Source organism: Cupressus sempervirens, chromosome 1 (assembly GCF_028749045.1).
Source record: "Cupressus sempervirens isolate cs-2001-9-10 chromosome 1, ASM2874904v1, whole genome shotgun sequence".
NCBI classification, from domain to species: Eukaryota; Viridiplantae; Streptophyta; class Pinopsida; order Cupressales; family Cupressaceae; genus Cupressus; species Cupressus sempervirens.
Genome location: NC_143118.1, coordinates 319,176,031 through 319,203,494, shown reverse-complemented (window position 1 = coordinate 319,203,494; position 27,464 = coordinate 319,176,031). Strand labels below are relative to the sequence as shown.

The following is a 27,464-nucleotide window of genomic DNA, read 5'->3' as shown; positions in this document are numbered from 1 at the left end:
GATCTAATTGAATTTTGGATATGTTGTTCAAAATCAAGTTCTCTGTCTCTTCACCGAAGCGATCTTCAAAATTTGGTCAAAATCAAAAGTTATAATGAACTTTATGTAGGTCTGTCAACACATCAGCAAATGCAAATATTCTGCAGTCAGAAAAATAGTCATGTTGCGGGGCCCACAACTTTTAATCCGACTATTGGATTGAGCTGAATTTCGGATATGTTTAAGGAAACCTAGTTATCTAAATCCTCTCCAAGCCGTTTTACAAGATTCCTGATGGATCAAAAGTTATGACTATTTAAGTGCAATAGTATATTAATGACAGTTACAGGATTATGATTGCAATCTGTAACCAGCACATGCCATCTGTCCAAAAATGCACAAGGGATTCATTTTAAATTTGGTAAAAAGATTTGTTATAATTTATGAAACTTTAAAGTGGCCCAGCTATTAAAATTCCAAAGGGGTAAAGAAGAAGAGGAGTCATGAGAATGATTAAACTGATTTTTCAAGAAACAGTTATGGAAACCAAAAGACAACCCAAAATGTTATTTATTGCAAGATTCAGATGTAGTAGGGGTTCTTCTCTTCACCAGCAGTTCTACAGCGATAGGAAAGGGAGAATATATTTTATGTGCAGTGATTGTAACAGGGAGGGGAATAGCAGTGTTATTTCTATTTTTCTGCAACTTGATTGTAATGACAGAGATAAAATAATATTGTTATTGTTTTGTTATGCATCTGAAATAAAAGAGAGTTTCATACATCAGATTCTAAAGTCTAAATATGGTTTTCTTAGATTGAAAATGATTCTATAATCATTTCTTTCATGTTTTAGGTGCAGTTTTGCATTATCATTCATAGTCAGCAAAATAAGATAATGCTTCTTTGTACTTTCCCTGTGATATGAGAAATTGGACAGGTAGTCCTGTGGCTATTTGTTCATTTTCTTTCTTCATTGTACAACTTTTAAATTTTATAATTGTATTTATCCCATAGTGATAGGTAAATGCTAGAAAACCTTTATGTTAACCAGTTATCTAAATTTTCTGAATATCCTTTTAAGAGGGAGCTGTACCTCTCAATTCAGAGGAAAGCTATCAATCTCATGATAGTATTTCCAATTGTTAGTGGCAATTGTTCTTCTATTTGGATATCTTGAGTCATTCTTTGTATTTAATTTTGGAAGGACAATGTTTACTAACAGACAACAACAAAATAATTTATTCACATTTAACAATATTACACATTAATTAATCACATTAGATTAATAAAAAAAATTGTTATAAATATTAGTTTTACAATCTAAGACATGAATAACAATAAGTAGTTTTCGAATAAGCTTTTTAAAAAATCTGAGGTTTTTTTTCCCCAGAATTTGACCTCACTTCGGCGTGTAGTTTATTTTTCAAATTTTGACCTCACTCCGGGGAGGAGCACGCGCCAACGGCTCTGAAGCCACAAGAAGATGCAGTTTGTTTTAATATTACCGTTTAAAGAAGCATGCTTTAAAATCTCGTTTCTTGTATTCTGTATATGAGCATGAATTCAATTCTTGTATCCGTTCTTTGTATATTACCGTTTTTAAAAAAGCACGATTTCAGCTATCGTTTCTTTCATTATGTATATTAGCGTTTGAGAAAGCGCGAATTCATCTCTTGTTTATGTTATATGTATATTACCGTTAAAATTAAAGCACGAGAAGGCAGGCCTAATGATTTTCTTCCGCCTCTGCCTCTTTAAGAATCTCGCAGGGTCGACTCCCCTCCAAAAACAGGAGGAAATCTTCAGTCTGTTGTACGCATAAAAAACATTATCAATGGATTCTGTGAGGCAGTTTTCAGCTTTCTCTATGGCTACGAGAATACTTAATGAAGTGAGATTGACGTATTGGCAGGATTAACAGAATTGAAGAATTTTGTTATGGATATGTTGACGGATTGGCAGGATTAAAGAATTTTCAACGACCTCTTTCTGTGGAATCATTTCAATTCAGAATTGGCAGGATTGACGTGATTTTCAACAACAGAGGTTGAGGTACTTTTGCTATGGATATGTCGACCGATTTTCAACAATTGGGTTTTCACCTAAAGAGTTATTAATCTGTTAGTTTTTAAAGCTTTTTAATTTTGATCTCATATAACAAGATTCGTTATTCGTTCTGAAAATTGTTTTTAATTTTGATCTCATATAACAACCAATATTCGTTATTCATTCTGAAAATTGTTTTTAATAGGGTGAAATTTATTGTAAATACAACTATTTTGCAGGTAGAGGGCGAGTTAGCAAAATAGTGGGTTTCATTATAGAGCCCTAGTAATAATGGGAATAAGTTTTGGACTCGTGAGTGGGAATGCCAGGGAAACTGTGGCTTTAATCTTAATGAGAATGACTATTTCAGCTCTATAATTGCTCTCAAGATACAAATAGATATTCTAGGTGTTCTTGAAGTTGCAGGTAAGGATTGTTTTCATATGCATTTTTGGGCTTTTATTTAAGGCAAGTAATCATTAAAACTTTTATTTTTATTTTGTTCTTAGATCTGCAGATATTTTTCTCACTGGAGAAGAATGCAGTTTAGATGGGTTATTGGAGACTATGGGTGAGCCTATTGGTGTTGTTCAAGAGATAAGATGGAATAGAACCTTGAAAGGTAAATAGTTGTCTGCCTTCACATGCTTGCAAGGTAATTTTGGACTCAAATGTACATTCATTTAGAGTGAGGCCTTTCCATTGGCTTTTGTTTGCTTTTAAATCACATTCTTGAAACTGATTCAGATTTGAGCTGAGGAAGAGGGAGTGAACAAAGACTTTCTTACTAAACTGAACACCACTTTCCAATGCGTGGAGATATACCCAGGTGCCCCACTCTGCAGGGCATTGCAACAACACTGCTGGAGGTTGATTTTAGCACAATTTGATTTTGTAAAGTTCATGTGCTTTTGAAATTATCATTATAATCAAATTAAATTTGGAAGAAAAATGAATGGATGTTCCCAAGAAAGAACAAATTAGGTGATGCAAATTGTGAATATCTCGAGTAATTTGAAACTTAATTATATCATGCTTATGCTTTTGTTTTTACTTCTTGCTTGAAACCCTCCCAGTGCATTTAACGTTCATGTTATATTAGCTTGAGTTTTTCGTTTAGATGTTAAAAACCATTATGATATGACTGTTGTGAAAAAATCAGTGAGCTGCCAAAAATCATTTTGCAGTCCATATATCAGATTAAAAGATTACCAACTTATCAATTTATACTTGTTTGTAAGTTATATACCACTCACATAAATGTATCCATTGAATTGTTAAAAACATCCTGTTCGTATATATATTGTTATTCATATTATTATTTTTGTTAATATATTATTATTAATTAAATGATGATTAAACCATAGAGACATGTCTATTCATGAGACATGTCTCCTCTCATATTTATATGAGATTCAAATCTGCATTTGGAACACTCCAATGCCACGGCAGTGTTATTACATTTGCAGAAACGATCCTTGAAACATTAAAATTTTTAATTTAGCTTGACTGTCACCTTAATTTGACAAATCTTTTGTTTTGTTCCTCAATCTCTGCTAGTGCAAGGATTAATGTCTAACATTGTAATGTCTCTTTTTTGGGATTCCCCTTGTTTTTACCCTAGAATCACAAAGCTCTTTAAAATTAGATTTGTAGGATTGTTAGATATATAAATTTACCAATAAAAATGCCTTAAAAAAGGTAAATTGTGACTTAGATCCTGCAATCCTCAAATAGGGAACAACTACATATAAACAACTGACTATATTGTTAGTGCAATATAAATTACCTTAACCATTATAAATTGGCACTATAAAAGATATACGATTCTAATCTAGAGATTAGGTAACAATATCTAATGCATATGAAAGAAATTCACTTATGTCATCTAACATTCAATGGATTATCCTTCACCAATAGTGTCTTTGTATGATGTAACCCTTGCCCATTCCATCACAAACATCACTCCTTGCCTTCGTATGATGTAGCATGGTCCATTCTGCTGTAGACCTTATTCTTTGCCTCTATATGATGTAGCATGATTGATTCCACCGTAAGACTTACCTATCTTGTGAGATATCAATTAAATGCAGTTGAAAATATAAATACATGTATTACTCAACTTCTTTTAAAGAGGGGTAAACGCTTTGACCTAGAGCTATGAACTAGTGAGGCCACATACAGGGGACTTCATCCCCGTTAGATTTGAACCTTGATGGCAAGGATAACAACTCAACAACTTAACCATCACAACATGCCACTATTGGCTATGTATTACTCAACTTCAGTTACACATTTGTTGTCTAATTTTTACAGAATCATGAATATGATTACATCATATTTTCAAACAAAATATACAAAGCCTGATTGATGCAGAGAATCCCCAAACAACTTCTTTTCATTAGGATCCTGATGATCCAATCTTGATTCTATCAATCAGACAGTTTATTAGAGGGCCAGAGGCATTCAGTCGATGTCTTCATCATTATAATCAGATTAATATACAACCTTGATAGGTTCCTCAATCCCATCAATGCAACAATCAATATTTAAACCATGTAACAAGGTATATTCCTGGTTCTTGAATTCAACCAAACCCTTTACTCACTTAGGTACAATCACAATATTCACAATTACTCTTTAACAACATAACTCCTTAGTCTTCAAACAAAGCAACAGTGGTTCACATAAGGTCACAATCTACATGCGTACCCAAATCCTGATTCAAAATATTAGGACTGATTCTATATTGAGGTTGGGTTTATCCTTCTGACCATGCTGGCCCACCATGCCTTTCTTCCACTCTCCAATAGTCCTGCTTACCCTTCCTTAGGTATTCCATTTATGATTAATCCTATCTGAATCCATATGCTCTGTCCTGCAACCATAGCATTTGTTCCTGCGTTATTTCAATTGTTAGCTCTTGTCAAAACATTGGTTCTTGTCACATCTTGTTTCTTGCATTAGTCTTTTACAAGCATTCTTATTTGAAATGATATCCACTAGTTCTAATAACCTTTCATTCATGGGAACATGTAATTCACTAAATCAGTCATAAAAGGAACTTTGCTCAACACTTGTGACTGCAGTACGATAGGCCCATCTGTTCTTCCACATTTAGTCAAGTCTCAATATCAATCCACTTTCATTCAATCTTAAATTTAAACATATTTCATTTTTTAACTCAGCCTATTATCCCATAACACTATACCAATCAAGGTAACAGGACTGTAGCATTAAAGCAATGCACATTACTGTGACTGCTAATACTATGATGGTAAAAACTATTCTTACAAAGCCCATCTACCAAGATATATAAAAGAATCCTTTGACTACCATGTTAGAGGGAAGCATGAAGTTGTTTTCCATCTTGTCCCCTATATATATATTCCATTGATCAAAACAAAATAGATTACTGTTTTTGCTGAAACTGTCATTGGTTAAGATGATTGGCAGTTTGCATGAACAAGACTTGAACCCTTATACAAATCTTTCATCTATGAATTGGTGAAGGTTAATCACATTCCCTTAAATTTATCCCAATCATTGTTTTAGTTCATATCTCATCAATAATAAACAAGAATTTGTTAGTACTGGTGTCAGCACACAGGAATTGACTGTTAGACCCGATAGGGCTTTAATTTTCTCTCACATGCTTTAACCTTTTGATACCAAACCTTTTGCACAATGGAGAGTCACATGTTTACTTTTAAATAGTGAGGAAACATAAATTTTCACTGGTTAAAACCTGAGATAATATCAAACGCTTGTGAGCAACTCTGTTACAGAGGGTTTTGGAACAGTTTTGTGAAATTGCATGCATTCTCATGCTATGATCAACGGCTAATGCTAAGAGTAGGTTCATAATAAATCTAGTTCATTATGCTACTATCTGCCATGGATTTTTGAACCCATTCAATTCAATGTCAATAAGAAAATATGCTTGGAAACAGAAAAAATGTGCCTGTCACAGTAAACTGTCTTCATTGTGATTAAAAAAACACCTTTCCTCATTGATCCCCATTCAGAAATCATTACAATTGATTTACATGTAATCTACTTCCTTTCTATTACTTCAATTAACCTGTACATGAAAAATCTGCAATCAAAATTGTACATTATGCTCTGTACTGTCCACCAAATGCCTGCAGGGTGGTGACAGATAGAGGCTTATTGATTAGCCTTTACACACCCTTGCTCTGACTTGATCAACCACACAAACTTAGAGTATCACAACCTTTTTATAATGCTTAAAGTAGTTTCAAACTGCAATATCCACCTCAAGGACTGACCAACTACGTTGGACAGCATGTTAACAACTTGTTAAAATGTTACACCTTGCAACTTTGACAATCTTTTAGGACTTCGTCACAAATAACCATAAGTATTTGTATGAACCTTCCTAATACATCAAAACAAACTACAAATGACCTTTTGGAATCGTCTACCTGATCTTTTACCCATTCATAGGTCATGGTTCACATTTGACCTATAAGACCCAACTAGGACATTTTAATGATCCTCACACATTAATGGCTTCACAGCATTACAGATGGACCAAAATACATTCGATATACATGTATTAGACCAATTGCATTACATTGATAACATAGTGACGTTACTGTGACCCTTTTGCTCAATTTGACTAGGTACTCCTGCACCACTGATCAAGGATTCCATCATATATATTGCATATAAAATGTACAAAGTCTGATCTAAGTGCAGTTCATATATATGCAGTTTGTATGTGTTAGTATTATGTAGTCAAGAATGTAAATACCATAGCCATCTGCCTAAAGCAATATGTCCATATGTCAACTGAATAAACAATTATCTAAATATTAATTTGATGCATTCTGTCCTAGATGGACGTCTGTTATAAGAAGTCACAGGTATTAATCTATTTGTATTTACTGTGTAGTGAACAGCAGTAGTAAATTAATAATTATCATGCCATGAATATACCCCACGTACACACACCAGATACCATAGATAAATATGAATTGACATTTATTTGCTTCGATGATTACTTTTTGTTCTTCTTTTCCTCTTTTATTCTGATCCTTTATTGGTGTTGGCTTATATTGATCTGCTCTGTCAGTGCATTTCTGCCTTTTACCTTGACCCTCTATGCATGTTTTTGTTATATTGATCTGATTATTTTCTTACTTAATATTCTTGCTCTGCTGGTGATCATCCATCATTACTTTACTTGTCCTTTTCTAGCACTGTCCTCTGCATATTGCTGCCCTGGATGAATGTCCTTCAGTGGACTGTCATCTTATCCTCTGAACTGTTAGCGAGTCATGCTACTGAGCTTTAAAATGCTATCATGTATTTTCTTGCAAAATCTCGATTCATTGTCTACTCTACTTTGGTCTGCCATCGCTTATTGCTGCACAGTCATTTGGTATGAGTGTCATGGGATAACTGTCTTCATTGTGATGTTTCTTGTGGCTCTATTCAGACTGCCTGTTAGTCTTCAAAATTTTGCTTTCATGGTAGAATATAAACTGGTTGAGATCAACTTGTTTAGCCTTGACTGTTCTACTTTTTAGTTCATTAGGCCCATGGACTAATTTGCTTTGTTCAATTTTATCAACATGTGTGATTGTCACAACCATTTAGGTTGTTTTTGATTAGATAAATAGGTTTTATAGGGATCCTAAAACCCAATAGTTAAAACATATAAGGCTGATAATAAGCGTGAAAGCCCAGCCAAAAAAGTATAAGTTCAGAGGCTGATAATAAGCATAAAGCCCAGCCAAAAAGTAAAGTTCTGAGAAAAGACCAGGAAAAAAGACAAGTATTACCACGGCCTAAAGCCATAACAAAAGCCAAAAGACAAAGAAAAACAAAAGAACAGGCGAGAGTTATTCCTCATTCTTTCGCTCCAGCTCTTGCACAACCTAGGCAGCCTCGAAGGCCAGTTGATTCTCCTCCGCTTCCGGTTGTTGCGCCCTTTGGTCCCCCTGGTCCTGATCAGGAATGGTGTTGCCCTTTGCAGAGTCGTCCTTCGTTCTGGCTTCTTCCCTGTCTTTTCCTTCCTCATCATCCTGCATTTCTCTGTCTTTGATCCAGCTCGTAAGAGAGATGTTGTTGTTGTTAATGGAGCTTAACAAAGAGAAGATTTGATTCGCAAGGTTGTGATTGTAGTTCTCCAGGTTGTGTATCCTTCTTTCCGCCAGACTGAGCCTATCAGCCGAATCCGTCCTCTTGTTAGCATCCATCCCATTCCTTGTTGCCTCAATATGTCTCACCTGTTCTTTGACCTCCTCCAGCTCGTGGAGAAGCAATTTGATTGATCTAAAATTGTCAATCATACTGTTACGAGCATTATTCAAGAGGTTCATCCCTGTCTCCCTGGCTCTGTCCGAAATAGCCACTATCGCCGAGTCAATGAGTTCTTCCAGCCGTGGTTCATCTTGATTTTCCACGAGGATTTGGGGATTCATGGCCTCCCTATTGTTTTCCATTTACGCAATTTAGATTCTTCAAAGGACTGACTGTTCTTTTTTTTTTTTTTGTATCAACATGCTATCTAACCTTTTTAAAGGCTGTCCTTGTCTTCCCTGTACAATTTATAAACTGTTTGTTGCAACCTTAATGTTTGGGCTTATGACTGTCTACTAATGTCTTTGGCAAGAATGTCATTTTTAACATGAAAGACTGTCCTAATTGCTTTCAGCACTGTCCATTGTCACTGATGGGATTATATTTTCAATCTTTCAGATTGTCATTTTTCTCACCATTCTTTTATTTAATGTGTAACCTTTTGTTAAAAAATAATGACAATAAAATATTGTGCTTGTACAAAAACCTGCCAAACATGCTTAAAACAATCTTGATTTCAGTGTCCAAAATATTGCCAAGAGAAGAAACTCTTAATAACAAACAAATCCTGTGACTGTAAAAATGAATTGTCTTCCATATTATGAAATCTTTGCATAAGTCAGAGTATAGGCTTTAGAGTAAGAAAGACTATGCCCTGCTGCATTTGGATTATCAAAATAAACTATCAGTAAGAAAGACTATGCCCTGCTGCATTTGGATTATCAAAATAAACTATCTCTCAAGATTTTCGCAGTCTTATTCACGGTGCAGGACTAGAAATCCCTTCCCTAATGAATCTCTAAGCTCAGTGTCTTCAGCACCTATCCTGGTCTAATCTCTTGTTACCACAGTATTCATCTCTACAGGCTACCATAATCTTGTTTTCTTAATTGTTTATTGTCTTTTGATAATTCAATATACATTTGGTAAGCATATTTAAGCCAACTTTCTTATTTCTCCCCATAACTCAACCCAAAGAAAGATGGAGATTTTGTTGTCGTAGGGCACTTGATACCAATCTACAACTAGGCTCTGGAATGTCCCTAAGTAGAATCCAAATATTTCTCCGACAAGCATTTCTTAAAGCTCCATTCCATCGAAAACTTAGCCACTACTCTTAGGATCAAGGTGCTTCTGCACCACATCAGCATGGTGATCCCAAATGAACCCTCAAGACCTAGGTTTGCCTCTAGGGATGACACTAATTGTGGCAGATTAACACTTTTGATTGTAAGTCCATATACTATGGCATTGAGTTCCGCCCACCATGGTGATTGGAGGAGTTTCAATGTGATGGCCTCTATTCTAACTCATCCTTACTTTTTCATATTCTTTCCTTCTGCATTGCCTTGCCTTATTTCCTGTTTCAATAATTTTGTTTTGTATAATTTTCCTCAGCTGCTGAACCAAAACTTGTGCATTGGAAATCTTGGTCTTTTTTGCAGCAATGATTTTCGAATAACAAACTATTATAGTAATGGCCATTGCATTTTTCAGAGCATGATATGCTTGATTTCTCATCAATTTATTGTCCAAGCAATTCTATTTGAGCCCTTGTGTCATAGTTGGACTAGCTAGAATTCGTGCTCATAAGAACCTCCTAATTGTGATATCATTTTCAAACTGACCTTTTATAGCTTGTAATGGTGGATTCTCTTCATCGTACAAGTGTTTCCATGCACATGTTCATAGTCTATTGTATAAATTTGAAAAGATAGCTTCATCACATAGGTGAATGCCCATTGGCATACCCATTTCTGTCATACAATGCACCAAAAACTAATAGTAGCCTTGCAGGTTATGTTCCCAACACAAAGGATGTTTTAATATACCATAGTTTAAGAGGCTAACATGTTTTGTATGTGAGCTTTAGAAGCGTATGTAGAATAATTTTTTTTCTTGACTTGAATGTTGATGGCAAGTAAAAACATTCTAGTCTATGGTATAGTAGAAACAAAAAAGATGAAAAAAAAGACATATCCTACTCGTACTTTTCGTGATTAATTTTACGTTGGTTTATTTGTCTAATTGGAAACTTACTACATTATATGTTGGCACCGATGCTTAAATAGGGAGAATATTCAAAAACAACATTTTTGCTGCATATATTTTTAACAACTGAGAGGTCCTTCCATAGCATGTTTTGTATGTGAGCTAGAGGTGGAGTGTATGTAGAATAAAATTCCTATTTGACCTAAATTTTAATAATCAGGAAAAACATTCTAGTCTATGGTATAGCAGAAACAAAAAAGAAAAAAGAAAGAGATCCTACCAGTACTTTTCACTATTAATTTTCCTTTAGTTTTTTTGCCTAATTGGAAAGTCATAACATTATATGTTAGTGCTAATGCTAAAATAGGTAGGATATTCAAGAAACAACATGTCTTCTTCAAATATTTTTAAGAATCGAATGATCCTTCCATTCAAAGTGCTGACATGTATTTAAACATTGGAAAGAAGTACCTAAATATTAACATGCAATAACTAAGGTACCTAAGATGAGCATGGAAAGAATGCTAACAATTTGGTTTAATGGTTAGTATGTATAGATATATTAACCTTGATGTGCATTAGGTATATTAGAATGAAAAAATGTTAGCTATTTGCAAAATTAGTCAAACAACAATGATTTGGCAATGGTATATACGTCTAAGAATATTTTATGCCATAATATAGCAGCTTGGCCAGTTGTGTTTGCAACACATAGGATGGTAGAATATAATAGGGTTACGATACCTAATATCATTGAATTATATTATTGTAGGAAATACTTGGAACCATATAGGTTCCTTGCACAATTGTGACATTAAGACATTATAATTGATGTATTAGAATAGTTTTTATTTGAATGCCATTAAAGATTAATAAATTGAAACATTTTATCCTTCATGGGGAGCTTTAAAAGGGTTTTATTCCTATAATTGGTTATATCTGACTAATAGGTTTTTCAAATTGGGAAAATTCTTTTACATAATAATGTTGGTCCAGTAAGAACGGGAAATTGGGCATATGTCCTCAAGAGTATAATGTTGAATATTATTGTATACTTTTATCCCTGGTAGAATGTTGTAGATGTGTTATAAAGAACTAGTTTGACCCATGTATGTGGGGAATTGAATTGGAGATGACTTACCCACAATCTAATGATTATTATATGACAATAGTTTCTGTTCTTATTGAGTAATAAGTCTAGTTGCTATATTAAAAAGATAAACCTTAACACGTTCAAGGTAGAGTATGAAGATGTTAATAAATTTAGTGTTATGATTGGAGTTGCTCAATTATGATTTCTTAACTACTATCAAATGTGTTTGGTAACAGAGGAAGCTTAAAAAAAGCCACAACAATGTGAAGCTTTTCTTTATGCATCATTTGAGGGACCCTACGAGGAGAACTACATATAACTTTGGACCGTTTAGAAGTGGGCATACAACCAGTCCAGGGGCAGACGACACTCTTGTAGCCTCAAATCCATAAGGAATGTTCTAGGGGGCGAAACAACTACAATGTTTGGTTTTGTTCCTAACTTATTAACCTTCTTTCTTTGGTAGGCTTCAGATGAGGCTAAAATAGGTATTGATAGATTAACTTGTATTTGAATCATAGCATGTTTATGGTCAAGTCTAAAAGATTTAAGAAAGCCTTATAAATTTTATTTAATTCATAAAGTATTTGTGACGAACGAACTAAAGTAAGTAAATAGTTTGAACTTAGTTTTTGCTAGGGGTACATGTTGAGTTTATGCCATTTTGTGTCTAGTCTACGTGATCATAATGTGTTTGTAACATATAACCCCATAGCTATAAGAATTTGTGCATAGACGCCTAAATAAGTCGATTGTTGTATAGGTACCCATTTGTTCAGTATTGTGAATCTTGTATCTATGACACCCACAAGTGTGAATGATCGAGATATTTATGCAGTGTGAGGTAGTCATTCAAGTTTTAAGATAAACAAGTTTTGAAACATTGAGAATAATAATTCACCTTGGAGTACTATTGTCGATATGCGTTGGAAAGGGATGAAGGATCAATCATGTTTAGGGAGCTTTTTCATTGACCTATTAGTCTTGTTGTTGATCTTTGGTATGTTGATAGTAAATGCTGATTTCCTCTGAGCTTCATAATAATTAATAATCTAGCTTTTTGATAACCATGTGTTGCTAATTATTGATGCAAAATTGTAGCTTTTATGTGGATTGCAATAATGTCACATGTATTAAAGTATGATGTACCCCAAAACCTCATGCACAAAGGGGTACAACTTTCATTGATGAAATATGCATCACTTAGTTTTTCTACTATGGATAGGTAGAAAAATATGTATAATTGTAGTAAATCACATTTCCTAATACAATTAGATATATATTGCAGCCGCAAACTAAAACCTAGATATGTATGGCTTAAGGGAAATACAACCTTCTTATAGACGTCAATAGGTTAAAATGAGCGTCCCCTCATCTTTGATTTGAGGAGATCATTGTGATGCAAGGAGGGAGAGAATAACTAGGGCCAAAGGCACACCTAGCTAGCCAAACCAACCTTGCAGAGTAAACACAATGGAAGCAAACACACAAAGAGAACAACACCACAGAGAGAACAATATTCTTTTATTGATTCATGAAATTATCAGCATACATGCCCAGTTGTAAGGCCTTCTGGGTTACGGCCAACTCAATCACAATCTGCGATGATTCTACTTCACATTCTTGCCCCTATCATCCTAAGTTCTACCAACCACTATCTAAAACTCAATCCTAGACTTCCTTAAATACTTGCCAAAACAACTTACAGAAGATTCTAGAACATAGAAAGGCCACAAGTCGGCCTAATGCAAATACCAACTAATAAACCCTTACTTTAAATGCATAATCAAGCCATAAGTCAGCTCACATCAGATATTGACTACCTAAATAGGAATTAAATACAAGCAAGGTTGGCCCAAACTGGAACCAGACATAGACAACTCGGCAAATGAAGGCTCCACGAAACACTGAAACTCGGCAACCACATGAGCTTGGTATCCAAAGAATCACTTGGCAGCAACTACGAACTCGGCATCCTCCAATGCTCGGCAACCACGGAGGACTCGACAACCAAAGGAATCACTCGACAACCAAAGGATCACTCGGCAACCAAAGGAATCACTTGGCAATAACTAAGAACTCGACAACAATTAAATGCTCGGCACCAACTAAGAACTTGACAATAATTGAAAACTGGCGCTCGACAACGATTGGAACTTGGTAGCAATGGTCAGAATTAACAAAAGTGCAGGATTACAAGGAAGCCCAGGATGCTTCTGCATTAGACAACCAGGGTTGGAAGAAATGATTCTCTTGAATCATTGAGATGTCACATCCTGAGCTGAATCCAACTTAGATTGGGAAATATATGAGGCATCTTCAATAGGTCTGTTCTTCCACTTTACCAAATATTCATAGTAATCTTTTTCTCTTGTGCTCTTGCCAACTCTCTGATCCAATATCTGTTCAATCTGCTTCTTAGGATAATCTTCTGATACAACAACTCCATCATCTGACTCATGATACTTATATAAATCAACAACATTGAATATAGGAGATATATCCATGTCATTAGGTAACTGAACTTCATAAGCATTACCACTATCAAACTTCTTCAAGATCTTACAGGGTCCAAACTTCTTCATCTTCAGCTTATTATATGTTCCAACTGGAAATCTTCCTTTCTTCAAATGAACCATCACCTCATCACCAATTTCAAAAACATGATGTCTTCTAGACTTATTAGCATTCTCCTTGTACTTCTGATTACTTGTTCCAACCTCAACTTCACTTCCTTACGCGAAGACTCCATAAAATCAACAAATTCTTCCTCTGCAACACCTCTTTTCTTCACCATCAACATCCCTCAAATCTGATACTCCTCTAGGCTACATTCTAGTAACAATCTCAAAAGGTGTTTTCCCTGTACTCCTATTCACAGAATGATTATATGCAAATTCAGCTTGTGTTAACACTATTTCCCAATTACTTGGCTTGTCTCCAACTAAACATCTCAACAAATTACCCAAGCTTCTATTCACAACCTCTGTCTATCCATCTGTCTGTGGATGGAAAGTAGAACTAAACTTCAACTCAGTACACATCTTTTTCCACAAAGTCTGCCAAAATAAACCAACAAACTTATTGTCTTTGTTAGAAATAATACTTCTTGGTAGTCCATGCAATCTCACAATCTCTTTAAAGAAAAGTTCAGCAACATGCTCAATATTTGATGTCTTCTTACATGGTATGAAATGAGCCATCTTAGAAAATTTGTCCACTACAACAAATATGGAATCATACCCCTTCACTATCTTAGGTAATCCAAGAACAAAATCCATACTGATGTCACTCCAAGGTTTCTCAGGAACAACAATAGGTGTATACAAACCAGTATTTTGACTTACTCCTTTTGCAACTTGACAAACTCCACAACTCTTCACAAATTTCCGAACATCCTTATATATTTGTGGCCAATAATACTTCTCTTTCAGCAAATTCAATGTCTTATCAATCCAAACATGTCCAGCGAATCCACCACTATGCTTTTCCTTCATTAGATTCAACCTCATAGGAGTTCTAGGAATACACAACTGAATACTTTTGAACAACATACCTTCTTGAATGAAATATTCATCATACTTATTTATGTGATCTGTTTAATTTGGCGCTCTACACTCTCTCCACGCCTTAGAAAAATTAAGGTCAGTATCATACAACTCTTTCATTTCATCAAAACCAAGAACTTCAACCTTCATTTCAGTCAATAAAGAACGTCTTCTGCTCAATGCATCAACAACTCTGTTACTAACTCCACTCTTATGTTTAATTTGGTGCTCTACACTCTCTCCACGCCTTAGAAAAATTAGGGTCAGTATCATACAACTCTTTCATTTCATCAAAACCAAGAACTATTAGGGTCAGTATCATACAACTCTTTCATTTCATCAAAACCAAGAACTTCAACCTTCATTTCAGTCAATAAAGAACGTTTTCTGCTCAATGCATCAACAACTCTGTTACTAACTCCACTCTTATGTTTAATGACAAATGTGAAACTCTGTAAGTACTCAACCCATTTCATATGTCTCTGATTCAATTTATGTTGACTTTCCACGTACTGTAAAGCTTTATGATCAATATACAACACAAACTCCTTGGGAATCAAATAATTTCTCCACTTCTTCAAGGCTTGAACAATAGCATAAAATTCTTGATCATACATAGAATACTTCCTTTTAGCATCATTCAACTTTTCACTAAAGAAAGCAACAGGTTTTCCTTCTTGACTTAATATAGCTCCTATTGTACTACCACTAGCATCACATTCAACTTGAAATACTTTATTGAAATCAGGCAAAGCCAATACAGGTATCTCAACAACCTTTTGTTTCAAAGTCTCAAAACTATTATCAGCTCCATGTGTCCATTTGAATTCCTTTTTATCTCCTCTCATTGTCTCAGTCATAACATTACAAATAGAACTGAAATTCCTTATAAACTTTCTGTAAAATCTAGCCAAACCATGAAATGATCTTACCTCACCCACATTCTCAAGTGTAGGCCATTCCAAAATTGCTTTTACCTTCTCAAGACCCATCTTCAATCCATTAGCTGAAATAACAAATCCCAAATACACAATCTCCTCTTGCGTAAAAGAATACTTTTTCAGATTAATCAACAACTTCTCCTCTTTCAACTTCTGCAATACTTGTCTAACATTCTCAAGATGTTCTTCCTTAGTCTTGCTGAATATTAGAATATCATCCAAATAAACAATCACAAACTTACCCAAGAATCTTTTCTTTACTTCATTCATTAATCTCATGAAAGTACTAGATGCATTAGTCAAACCAAAAGGCATAACCAACCATTCATACAAACCATCTTTTGTCTTGAAAAAAGTCTTCCATTCATCACCTTATCTGATTCTGATTTGATGATAGCCACTCTTTAAATCAATCTCGATAAAATACTTTGCTCCACTCAAACAATCCATTATGTCATCCATCCTTGACATAGGAAACCTATATTTCACTGTGATCTTGTTATTAGCTCTGGAGTTAGTACACATTCTCCATTCTCCATTCTTCTTAGGTGCTAACACAACAGGTACAACACATGGACTCAAACTTTCTTCGATCAAACCTTTCTCCAACAACTCATACACTTGTCTATTAAGTTCTTCATTATTTGTAGGTGTCAATCTATATGGTGTTTTGTTCGAAAAACTAGCTTCAGGAATCAGATCCATACAATGACTTATGCTTCTCATCGGCGGTAAACCATTAGGAATATCTTCAACAACAATATCCTTATACTCATTCAGCAATTCTGTAATTTCTTCTGGTACTCGGCTACCACTATTTGCTGTCACTTGGTCATTACCAGCTTCTACTGCTTAGTCATTACTACCAACACTTGGTCCTCTAGGAACTATAGCAAAACAAACTTGATTCTTCTTTACTTCCTTTTCAAATTGCTTTCCATTAACCGTGCAAACTTTTATTGCAGTACAACTAACCTTATTCAGACTTTTAGTTAAAGGCTGCAATATTTGCTCCTTCCCATTCACCCAAATAGTATATTGATTTAATCTTCCATCATGTATAGCATATCTATCATATTGCCATGGTCTACCCAACAAAATATGACAACAATCCATAGACATAATATCACACAAAACTTCATCAAAGTAATGTCCAATCTTGAATTTCACAATACATTGCTCACTTACCAATATCTTATGCTCATCTTTGATCCATGAAACATGATAAGGTTTGGGATGTTTCAGCCTCTACAACTGCAACTTTGTAACCAGCTCTTCTGATGTCAAATTTGTTGAACTTCCACTATCAATGATCACTTTGCAGCATTTTCCAGCCATCTTACATCTGGTCTTGAAAAGACTTCTTCTAAGGATAGGTTCCTCATCACTTCCATTATTACAGAAGGTTCTTCTCACCATTAGATTTCCTCCAACCTTAGGTCCACTTGGTGAACTCACTATGTCCTCTTGAATCACAACATTTCTATTATTTTACCCACTTTCAAAGGATCTACATTCAAAAGATCTATGCCCTTCTTTACCACATCTTAAACAATTACCATGAAAACCACCTCTAGAATAAGAATTACCTCTTCTTCTGTAAGATCTAGTACCTCCTCGATAAGAACTACCATCTTTCCACTCAGTCTTGCCTTTGTCATGATTCTTCCATTCAGATTTGTCCTGATCTTGCACAAAATTGTCAGGTCTGCCACCTTCTCAATAAGATCTACCTCTACCTCTCTGGAATCTACCACCTCTATCTCTTTGTCTTTGTTCATGCTTCTTTGTCAAGATCTCCTCAGCTTTCTAGACATATTGATATGCTTCTTCTACACTTTCCAATTTCACAAAACTTATTTCATCTTGAATTCTAGATCTCAATCCATTTATGTATCTTTCAATTTTCTCAACATCATCATCCACATGTCCAGATCTGACGTCCAATCTATAGAATTCCTCAGTATACTCCTTCATAGTCATGTCCTTTTGTCTCAAATTTTGCATCTTTCTTAACAAGCTAATCGAGTAATCAGCAGGAAGGAATTTGTTTTTCACTTTGTTCACCATCTTCACCTAAGTTCGGTTCTTTTCCTTTTCTCTCCTTTGTCTATTAATTTGCATATGCTTGCACCATAGTGAGGCATGTCCTTTCAATCTTGTAACTGCAATCTTCACTTTCCTATTATTGGGAATGTTTTCATATCCAACACAACATTAGTGTCCAATTTTCCATCATAAGGAACAACTTCTACAATAGGCTTTGAATTCACCCTAGATAATACTCTCAATAACCTTGCTTCATCTTCTTCTTCTTTAGGTTCTAGATTACGGTTTGATGCTACTGCTTCATCATCACTTACATCATCAAGATGTGCTCCTCTCTTTTGGGTTGTCTCCATAGCATCTAATCTAGCTGCAATTTGTCTCAATGTATCCAATATTGCATTATCAACATTTCCTCTACCTCGAATCATCTTTACAAATTAGGATCTTGTAAGATTGTAACCCTCTGCAAGCTATAGGTTAAATCCGTAGATCTGCAACCCTACAACCCAATTCACTTAGGGTTCTACACGATCCAATCACCACAAGGACTAACCTCATGCTTTGATACCACTTGATGTAAGGAGGGAGAGAATAACTAGGGCCAAAGGCACACCCAGCTAGCCAAACCAACCTTGCAAAGTTAACACAATGGAAGCAAACACACAAAGAGAACAACACCACAGAGAGAGAACAATATTCTTTTATTGATTCATCAAATGATCAGCATATGTGCCCAACTGTAAGGCCTTCTGGTTTATGGCCAACTCAGTTATAATCCACGATGGTTCTACTTCGCATTCTTGCCCCTATCATTCTAAGTTCTACCAACCACTATCTAAAACTCAATCCTAGATTTCCTTAAATACTTGCCAAAACGGCTTATAGAAGATTCTAGAACATAGAAAGGCCACAAGTCGGCCTGATGCAAATACCAACTAATAAACCCTTACATTAAATGCATAATCAAGCCACAAGTCGGCTCACATCAGATATCAACTACCTATATAGGAATTAAATATAAGCAAGGTTGGCCCAAATTGGAACTAGACACAGACAACTCGGCAAATGAAGGCTCCATGAAACATTGACACTCGACAACCACATGAGCTCGGCATCCAAAGAATCACTCGGCAACAACTACAAACTCGACATCCTCCAATGCTCGGCAACCACGGAGGACTTGGCAACCAAAGGATCACTCAGCAACCAAAGGAATCACTCAACACCCAAAGGATCACTCGGCAACCAAAGGAATCACTTGGTAGTGACTAAGAACTCGACAACAACAAAATGCTTAGCACCAACTAAGAACCCGGCAACAACTGAAAATTGGCGCTCAGCAACAACTGGAATTCGGTAGCAATGGTCAGAATGAACAAAAGTGTAGGATTACAAGGAAGCCCAGGATGCTCCTGCATCACATTGTATATTATGGTGGTGTTGATGGTTGTCACAACATGTGGGAACAAGACAATATCAATTCGTCTCTTGCTTCGCCAATATGGTCTCTATCAAAAGACTACCAAATTAAGAACAATAATAGACTAGGATTTACATTCTAGGTTTGAACTTATGATCTCCCATTAGAATTCCAAATGCAATTGCAAATAAGATATAAGATGATAAATCATAGAAAATCTTGAGGACCACCAAGAGGTCAATATACATACATACACACATACACACATACAGACATGCATACATACATACATAGATACATACATACACGAGGTTTCTCACAAGTAGATGATGCAAGTCAGCCAACCATAAATTATAAAAGAGTGGCCCAATGTTGGCGTTTGTTGATAATGTGCAAGTAGGACTTGTCCAAATATATATCCCTTTCCATTGCGAGGTCAATGGTCCACATAGATCAAATTGACCTCAAACAAGAGATAGCTAATAGGACTTGATAGGAGAGGACATGATAATGATCAATGTTCGGGCTATTGAAAAGGTTTGCTCAACATTTTCGTTATTCTCGGAGGTGAAGTGGCCAGTGGCTACCCCTGATATGATATGAACCACTTATCTATTTTCTTTTAGACTTTTCATGGTGGATGCCTATAGCTTCTATTGCATCGTTTGTATTAGTCCACGTTTCCCTTGTTTGCAAAGGTAAAAGATTGCCAAGGCTATCCCTACTTTGATTTAATAATGACTTGACATGTAGTTATCTGAGCATTCTCTTAACCTTTTATTGGGAAGGTTGTATGACAATGACATATAGACTTGGTTTGATTGATGGGGTGTGTTAATAATTTAAGTGACAATATTGCAAAGGTCACCAAGAGGATTAAATATTACTAGCTACTTCTTCCTGGTTGGACAAACTTGTAGCTAGTGGCATTTATTGACTCCTTTTCCCATGTCCATTGGTGCGGAAGAAAGGGGAAGGAATGGGTACTACGATGTAATGCGAAATGCACCAACATTCTTTCTCTAATTTTGATGTGTTATGGAAAAGTTGTAGGTGAACATTGTATATGAGCCAAGCATTATTATCTTCACGATGCTTATTTGAGCCAATTATTATTATCTTTTTGATGTTTGTAATTAACATTGGGTATTATCATTTTGATGCTCATATGAGCCAATCATTCTTATCGTTTCTGAGGCTTATATGAGGATTGCTATATTGCCGACATGAAAAAACCATTGTGTATTATGAAGGTTTTGATAGTTATCACAACATGTGTGAATAAACAAAATATCAATTTGTTTCTTCTCTGGCCAATATGGTCTCTATCAAGAGACTATGCCAAATTAAGAACAATAACATACTAGGGTGAATATTCTAGGTTTGAATGTGCATTCTCCCAATGAAATTCCAACTTGTAACTGCCAAGAACAAATAAGGTGATTAATGATGGATGATCTTGAAGACCACCAAGAGGTTGATGTATACAACGTTGTTCACATGTTGACAATACAAGTGAGCGAAGCATAAATTAGAAAAAAAATGCCCATTGTTGGTGTCTCTTGATAAGGTGCAAGAAGAACTTGTCCAAATATACATTCCTTTCCAATATCACATCAACTGACTACAAAGATCTAATTAACCACAAGTAAGAGATCGCTAATAGGACTTGATAGGAGAGGACATGATAACTATCAATGTTTAGGCTACCAGAAAGGTTTATCAACGTTCACCTCGTTATCAGAGTTGACGTTGCCAATGACTACCCTTTATATGATACAACGGAATTTGTCCATTTTCCTTTATACTGTTCTCATGGTGGATACTTACAACTACTATTGCATCTTTTGTATTGGCCCACGTTTCTGTTGTTCATGATGAAAATATTGCTAAATGTTATTTATGCTTGATCAATGTGAATTGTTATTTGAAATTATGAATAATTTACTTGACAATATCGCAAAGGTCATCGAGAGGATGAAATGTGTGAAGCTAGTTATTTCTGGTTGGACAAACTTGTCGCAAGTGACATTTATAGACTCTTATACCCATGTCCATTGGTGTAGAAGAGAGGAGAAGGAATGGCACCCACATTGTATTGCGCAGTACCTTGACATTCATTTTCTATTTTTGATGTGTTATGGACATCTTGGGTAGACATAATAATTGAGCCAAACATTATTATCTTCATGATTAAGCCAATTATTATTATATTTTTGAGCCAAAGGGCTGTTAAAAAGGGCAACAATAGAAAATATTTCTCTATGCAATCTTTAAGGAACCCTACGAGGGGAACTAAGCATGACTTTGGTCCGTTTGGAAAACGAGGGGAACTAAGCGTCACTTTGGTCCATTTGGAAACTTACAACTACTATTGCATCTTTTGTATTAGCCCACGTTTCTGTTGTTCATGATAAAAATATTGCTAAATGCTATTTATGTTTGATCAATGTGAATTGTTATTTGAAATTATGAATAATTTACTTGACAATATTGCGAAGGTCATCGAGAGGATGAAATGTGTGAAGCTAGTTATTTCTGGTTAGACAAACTTGTCACAAGTGACATTTACTGACTCTTATACCCATGTCCATTGGTGCAGAAGAGAGGAGAAGGAATGGGACCCACGTTATAGTGCACAATGCACCAACATTCATTATCTATTTTTGATGTGTTATGGACATCTTGGGTAGACATTATAATTGAGCCAAACATTATTATCTTCATGATTGAGATAATTATAATTATATTTTTGAGCAAAATGAATGTTTAAAAAAGGGCGACCTTTAAGGAACCCTACAAGGGGAACTATGCGTGACTTGGGTCCATTTGGAAAACGAGGGGAACTAAGCGTGACTTTGGTCCCTTTGGAAATGAGTATGTAGGCACTCTGGAGCCAAAGTATACTCTTGCGGCCTCAAGTGCATAAGGGATAGTCTAGCAGACGAAACAATTATAATGAAAGTACCTCAAAAGAACACAACCCAACCAAACCAAGGGCATGGACACTTAAATTCATCACCAAACAATGTATTCAAGGGATTTTAAGTGCCTAAACCTCCCAAATTTCAATAATATTACTAGTTTAGATGACAAAACTTCTCTTAAGTACTTCCTCTATCATTCCATGTAGTTATGGTATCCTTATTGAGATGTCCGTACCAAACCTTAAGTTAGGGAAAAACATGTAAAATGAGGAAATCGACAAGTAATTCTTATTGATATTCTACCCAAATTGACATCCAATCTCTAGCCTCTATGCATAAGGACTTTAAATACCTTATTACATCATATCCATTTGATTCCAACCAATTTTTGAATGATTGGATGTTGGAAGTTACAAGTTGCACGTTTTGCATAGCAAGTTGCAAATGTTGTCATTGTGGTTTTCACAATTGTGGCAACTTTCTGCATTTCCTAACAACTTGAGTCCAAACTTAAATCTTACCCCTTATACATGTCCAAATAGGTTATATTAGGCAAATACAACATTTCCACTCCCTTGGAACACAACTGGAGTAATTTGACCAATGTTGACCCAATCATGACCATGTAGGTCTATATGATGCAATTGGCATAAAAAGCCTTGCAAGACGACTTGAAAATATTAACAATGGTACTTAAGACATTATGACAACTTAGAACAATACAAAAACAAAGGACTATTACAAAATCATTTCCAAGGAATAAAGTTGACATCATGTGATCAAGGAGCTGCTGCACCACATTGACACTGATCCCAAATGAATCTTCAAGACCTAGGCTTGCCTTGAAAAAAATATCTAGGAATAAATGCTTGAATGGAAATATCAAGAGGAAAAAAATGAAAAAATACAATAAATGCTTGAATGGAAATGTCCATGAATCTTAATACAAACAAGTTTTGTAGCATTTAGGCCAGTAATTCACCTTGGGGTAGCAATGCCGATTTGTGTTGGGAATTGTTGAAGGATCAAGGTTTTTTTGATTGAAGGGAGATTTTTTGATAGACTATTCCCGCCATTGTCCTTTAATTTGTTGATGGTAAATGCTAATTTCCTTTGAGCTTCACAAAAATATATAACCTAGCTTTTCGATAATTTTGTGGTTCTATTGCTGATGAAAAACTAAAGCTTTTATGTTGATTGATGATGTAGCCCACAACCTCATGCACCAAGGGATACAAGTCTTACTTATGGAATAAGTACCACTCAGTTTCACTACTATAGATAGCTAGCGAAATATGTCTAGATAGCTAGCGAAATATGTATAATTATGGTAGATCACAACTTCTAACACAATCAAATATATATGGCTGAAGTGAAAGATAACCTCTGTATAGATGCCAATAGGCTACAATGAGGGTCCCCACATTTGTGATATGAGCAGATCATTGTGTACTATGGAGGTGATGATGGTTATCACAACATCTGTTAATAAAAAAAATATTGACTACTTGTCTCTTGCTTCGCCAATATGGTCTCTATTAAGAGGCTCTACCAAAATGACTAGGAAGGATATTCCAGGTTTGAACTTGCAATCTCCCAATTGAATTCCAATTTGCAATTCCAAATACGAAATAAGAAGATCAATGATAGATGATCCTGAAGACCACCAAGAGGACAATATATATATGAGGTTGCTCACATGTGGGTGATGTAAGTTTGCGTAGCTTAAATTAGAAAAGAGTGGTCCAATGTTAGTGTCTTCTAAGCATGTGTAGGGAGATCTTGTCCAAGGATCTATCCCTTTTTAATGAAATTTTAATGGGTCACAAGGATGAAATTGACCTCAAGAAAGAGATAGCTAAGAGGACTTGATAGGAGAGGACATGATATTGATGAATGCTCTGGCTATCGGATAGGTCTGATTAATGTTCACCTGATTTGCAAAGGTGAAGTTTCCAAGTCTACCCTGTATACGGTAGGGAAACACTTGTAAGTTTTCCTTTTGACTAATTTTATGGCTGATACCTATAGCTGCTATTACGTCTTTTGTAATAGCTTGCATTTCTCTTCTTCAATAAGGTAAAATATTGCCAAAGGCTACGAGTGCTTTGATTTAATAACGACTTGATTTGTAGTTACCCTAGTCTTCACTTAATCATAAGCACAACATTTATTTATTCGAACGGTTGTATGACAGTAATATATAGATCTAGTTTCATCTATGCGGTTATTTGAAATTGTGAGTAATCTAAGTGACAATATTATGAAGCTCATCAGGAGGATTAAATGTTAGAAGATACTTCTTCTAGGTTGGATAGAGTTGTTGCTAGTGGCATTCATTGAATCCTCTCCCCATGTCCATTGGTGCAGAAGAGAGGAGAAGGAATAGGACCCACAGTGTAGTGCGTAATGCATCGACATTCCTTCTCTATCGTTGATGTGTTATGGACATGTGTTAGGTGGACATTGTATATGAGCCCAACATTATTATCTTCATGATGCTTATTTGAGTTAATTATTTTTATTCTTTTGATGCTTGTAAGGGCCATTGGGTATTATTATTTTACGCTCATATGAGCCAGTTATTCTTATCACTTCTGACACCTATATGAGCTGGTTGTTATTATTTATGTCATGGATGTTGGATCTTCTCATTATGTATGTGTAATGAACCGACCTAGCAATACAGTGTCTAAGTACACAACAATGAATGGTTAGGTACAAATGATAGTTCGTACATGAAGGTAGGAGTTTGTACAGTGGAGGCTAGGTTGAAATAGATTGTATGGTGTAGAGGGGATGTTGTAGTATGGTATAATGGAAGGATTGTACACCAGCAACGGAGGGAAGAGCGTACGGGGTGGTAGGATGAAGTACGGTGGAGTAATAGGCCGTACAGTAGGAGACTTGGCCGTATGGTGCAGGATGCAATGATCGTATGGTGTGATAGTGATAACCGTGAGGGAGGCACTAGGGTTGTACAGTAGACTTGGGGTGAGCTGGTGAATGTTGAGGGAGGCTGTATGGTTGATGGAATAAGAGAAATGGGAAGTTGCCGTATAGTAGGACAATGTAGGCACATAGAAAGATGAACATTGTACAGGGAGAAGTGAATGGTGTATGGATAATAATGCTTGGACATGCAAAAACTCAAAGACCCAAATTCTTCAAATAAAGCCAAAACACGAATGGAGATAAACATATAGAATCTTCAAAAAATATTTAGCACAATATGGTGCTCCGATTTGCCAGATCTGAGAAAAGTATTACAGATGATGGAATAGGGTGAGGGTTGAATCCCACTAAAACTGAAAAGCCAAGTAGGGAAGATCTTTCACTTCCGAAATGGCGAACATACCAGAACTCCAATAGGATTTTGCAGTACAAACAAAATAATCCAAATTGCATACCTCATGACTACCTACAAGCCGTGCTTAAATACCCATCAGGGAAAACTTTCTGAGGGTGTACAAAGATAGCCGACGACAACACAAACTATGAAAAAAAATAAATAAAAAAATGGGTCTGAGATATATTAAATCAATTGGCTCATTAACAATAGTTTGATTAATAATCTATTTTTTGATGGGGATATTACAATCCTCCTATCCCAAAATTTTCTTGTCCTCAAGAAAATGCAATGCCGAATGCTGTAGAATGTGCTCGCCTTCCTAGGTTGCATCGTCCAGTGACAAGTGTTTCTAGCGTACCAAATATTCCTTCACTGTTCGGTTCCGCAGGGTCTTCTCACGTACTTCAATAATCTCTGTTGGCTCCAATATGAGCTTTCCTTCTTCATTGAGCGGCGTAAGGTCTGTAGCTATTGTGAGGTTCTATCCCATAGCTTTCTTTAGGCAGTAAACGTGAAAAATGTTATGAATACGGCTCCCCTTCGAAAGTTCTAGGTCATAGGTGACTTCACCTATGCGGCGTACTACACGATAAGGGCCATAAAATCGTGGCTTCAGTTTTTCTTTGCCCTTTTCTTTCAATGAGGATTGTCAGTAGGGCAGGAGCCTGAGGTAGACCAAGTCTCCTACTTCGAAACTCCTCTCTATTTGATGTCTGTTGACGTACATCTTTTGTTGATTCTATGTGTGTTGTAAGTTTTCCTTCAGGTATCTTAGGATGTCCTGTCCCTCCTGAAGCTAGTCCCTTGCCCTTGGTGCACGATTGTCTCCTAGAATTGTGTCAATGAAGGAAGGAGTTCGTACCTGTATAGAGCTTTTGAATGGTGCCATCTCGATGGACATGTGGTAGGTGGTATTGTAACAATATTCCCCTAGTTGTATCTATTTGACCCACACCCGTTGTTGTGCCGAAACATAGTTTTGAAGGTAACCTTCTAGCCACTTATTTACAATCTCCGTTTGTCCGTCTATCTGAGGGTGGTAACTAGTACTTGGTGACAATTTTGTCCTTGCCAACCGAAATAGTTCTGTCTACAAGATACTGATGAATCGCCCATTCTGATCACTGATAGTGTTTCTTGGTAACCTGTATAGACGAAAGACTTCTCTAAAAAATAGATCGGCAACTTGTGTGGCTTGAAAATTTGAGGGGATGACGAAGAAATGTGTGTACTTTGTCAGTTTGTCAACCACCACAAAGATACAATCCTTTCCATTCACCTTGGGAAGTCCGGTTATGAAATCCATTGAGATACTTCCCTACTTATGTTCTAGAATTGACAAAGGTTGCAGTAACCCGACAGGTAGAGTATGTTTGGATTTGTTTTGCTGGCAGACCACACACTCTCTTACATACTACAATACTTCTCCTTTAAGTCCTTTCCATAAAAACCTCTCTCTGAGACATCTGTAAGTTTTGAGGAAGCTCGACTGTCTTGCCAAGGGTGAGTTATGTACCTCCTTCAAGATTTTTTGCTTCAATTTGGATTCCAACACTAAAAATATTCAATTCTTATAGTAAATGATGTCATCCACCACGTTGTACCGATCATCCTGGGTGTTGCCACCATTAACTCATAGACAAATGTGTTTTTGGAATATTCTACTAACAAATGTGCTTTCCAGTTAGTTGAAATCTGGGTTAGTAAGCAGATGGCGGGTTTCCTGGACAAAGCATTTGCAACCACATTGTTCTTTCCTTTCATATATTCAATGTCAAAAT

The 27,464-nt window shown here is 35.9% G+C and overlaps 1 long non-coding RNA gene across 3 annotated transcripts in view; it reads left to right on the top strand.

Annotated features, from left to right (window-relative positions):
• Positions 1–1,338: 1,338 nt before the first annotated feature.
• LOC149577430 (uncharacterized) overlaps positions 1,339–27,464 on the top strand; it is a 56,705-nt gene continuing 30,579 nt past the window's right edge. The window contains exons 1-5 of one of the 3 annotated variants that reach the window (XR_016352695.1): positions 1,339–2,034; positions 2,268–2,454; positions 2,538–2,650; positions 2,776–2,897; positions 11,683–11,869. This is a non-coding gene — a long non-coding RNA (uncharacterized LOC149577430). Of the gene's footprint in view, positions 2,035–2,267; positions 2,455–2,537; positions 2,684–2,775; positions 2,898–11,682; positions 11,870–27,464 lie in introns of all 3 variants that reach the window. The other 2 variants (XR_016352709.1, XR_016352726.1) reach the window with 2 other exon arrangements.